This window comes from Chrysochloris asiatica, unplaced genomic scaffold (assembly GCF_000296735.1).
Source record: "Chrysochloris asiatica unplaced genomic scaffold, ChrAsi1.0 scaffold00276, whole genome shotgun sequence".
Lineage (NCBI taxonomy): Eukaryota > Metazoa > Chordata > Mammalia > Afrosoricida > Chrysochloridae > Chrysochloris > Chrysochloris asiatica.
The window spans coordinates 803,524-806,642 of NW_006408794.1; positions in this window are offsets into that span (position 1 = coordinate 803,524).

Genomic DNA, 3,119 nt, shown 5'->3' on the forward strand with positions numbered 1-3,119 from the left:
ACCTACACCTATGGAAGCAGTAGCTCAAAAGAGGGAACAAGTCCTTACAGCAAGAATCATTCCCACCCCCTCCACACACAGAGTAGATAGGGATGGGCAACTTGGACATTAGCTACCCAAAACGGGGGTTGGGGAGCCTACAAAGGCAAGAAGTGACTGGCTTACAAGATTTCAAGAGGGAACCTAGAGCCAGGGGGCCTGGAGGAAGGCAGAATCTCCAGTGAGTATTATCCAATCTGTCTAGGCGGAGCTAATGAAATGAAATGCAGATGGGTCTCTTGTGATACAATAGTGAATAACTGTTATCAGTATTGATTGTGAGGGTTGGAAATGTAAAGGTAAACATTTTGTAGCAAGAAGTGTAGTGATTAACTTTTCAGTCTAGGAGCAGAGGTCCCTAGGACCATCAACGGAGAAGCACGGAGAGCGGGACCCTACCCAGAGAAGCAGTGATGCCTGAGATTAAGGCAGAGACAATGACATGGAGTGATGGAGCAGCTGGAGATTTTAGATCCAGAGAGGGAGAGGGGCTGTGTGCTAAAGACCAGGGGGTAGGAGGTCGTGTAGGTGGCAGGCTTGCAGGGTACACCCTTTGGTTGGTTGATGATGCATAGAGGGGATTGTAACCATGGCAATGATACGATATATGATAGAATGAATATAAAACCAATGTTCTCCCATGTGAACAATCATATAATTCACAATAAAACATTAAAAAAAAAAAAATGATGTGTGCAAAAATATGAAGGACCAACCCCTCCTCCCACAACCTCTCTAATCCACCTGACTCAATCATCCATGGCAATGGCCACACACAAGTCAGTCACTATATTCACAGTTCTGGGGTTTATTAGGCAGGTATAACACAGAATCAGAAAATACTCAGGGCACAGTTGTTGAAGTCAGTTGCTGATAAATGCCCACAAGACACACCCCTCCACCATAAGCCTCAGCCTGGAGGCACTTGGCTCTGGCTCCATGGGTTAGCAAACCTAGGTCCTCACTACAACTGAGAACTCCACTGCTGTCTGGTGCTCTGGTTCTTGGTTCCCCTGCTGCTGCTGCTCCTCTGCCACTCCTCCAGTGCCACAGCTGACTGTCCCTGGGTCAAGGAGGTTCAGTACACAGGCCCAAAGGATGTGCTCCACTCCTGACTCTTCTTTAATGGTAGTGAAATCTCCCTCTTGCATTTCAGATGGTTCATTTTATACCCATGCTGGAGTCTGAGGTTTTTATAATTACAATGAATTCTGCTAACATTCACAGCGGAATCACATCATCTTATATGCGTCTTCCTGCCTTCTTTTACCCAGACTCAGCAGAGCAGAAATACTGTTTTGTAGGTCTTACAGACTACAGTTAGAAGAGTTTAGACAATCCACTACACAACAATGCAAAATGGGAAAAACGGAACAGATAGCATTTGTTATGTTGTTGGTAAGTGCCGTCGAGTCGGTTCTGACCCATAGCGACTCTCTAGAGGGTTTCCAAGGAGCGACTGGTGACCTTGGACCACCCACCTTGCAGTTCAACTGACTTTGCAGTCTAGTGCATTAACCCACAGCACCACACCAGGACTCCAGCATTTATTATCTAGCCAGTAAAATGGGCTTCATTTTTGCTGCAGAGGACAGATGCAATGGGATGTTGTTAATTACCATCTAGTTTGTTCCAACTCATAGTGACCATAAAGGGTTCCAAAGGAGCAGTTTGTGGGTTTGAACTAGTGACCTTGCAGTGTCTATCCTACAGTGCCACACAACTATCTTCACAGGGGATAATATTTGACAAATGTTGCTGTGGCCTTTTGACATGGAGGGGATTTAATCCAATGTGAATACTTGTAAATCCTAAATTCAAATAAATACCTGCATTGCACAAATCTATAACCATTAACGAGCATTACTTGGATAAAACATGGTTTCCATTTGAGCAATGACCTAGTGAACAAAGGTTGTTTTCCAAGTGGAGGCTGACAGTATTTAGCTGGATTGAATTCGTAGCAGACAAAACAGCAGCAGGTTGTAGCTTTATTTTAAAATGTTCCCCACAAATATTTTATTAATCATTTATTGTTTTGTCCATAGTTCTCATGTGGTACTATAGAATAAGCAATGGACTGCTAAGCACAAGGTCAATGATTCAAACACACCAGCTGCTCCTTGGAAACCCTATACAGGGTTGCTATGGAATCAGAACCAACTCTATAGCACTTAGTAGCAACACTGTTTTGATTTTGCTCAAATATTCCATTGTATGGAAATTGGTTGCAAGGGGAATGTGGAAATCTTTTGGAACTATTGTCTTGGTATCAGGTTCTTCTCATAATGAAGAATGCTAAATTTACAGCTTTAAAAAAAACCAATTGTTCTATCATTAATTTAGATATGTTTTTAGTGAAAGGCCAAATTGTGGGTTCCCGTATGGGGGTCTTCAATCACTTTTGTTGTTGTTAAGTGACATCGAATTGATCCCAACCCACAGTGACCATGTAGAGATCTCAAAAGGAGCACCCGGTGGGCCTGAACCTCTGACCCTGTGGCTCACAGTCTAGTGCTTATCCCACAGCACCATACCAGGAATCAATGATTTTACTCTTGGCTATTTCAACTTTGTTCTTTTTGTTTGTTTGCTGTGGATAAACTGTTCATTAGGAAAAGATTCATACAAAGACCTATACAATCTGTGTTACAACACTTACCATTTTAAAAGTAAGTATGTTGTCTGAAAAGGTGCTACAGTTGAGAATACAATTTGCTACTGCTAAAAATGTCCCTATAAAAATTATTTTAATAAAATAACTACATTAATACAAGATATATCCTTCCTGTTTGGACTGTAAATTTGGAGTCAAAGCATATATGAATAACTTGAAGGACAGATTTATTGTCAGCAATTATTTACCATTTGTGGCTGGGTCCTACAGTGCCCAGTATGTCTCCAGCTTTTGACTCATTTTTCAGAAGATGTTATTTGTCAAGTGTTGTTTTTTGTTGTCATGAAATCAAGAAAAACTTCCAAAAAGAACTGATTTGGTTTATGTAGTTCTTTTTGTGCCATTGAGTCAATTCTGACCTATGCACAACAGAATGAAGCACTGCTCATCTCTGCGCAATCCA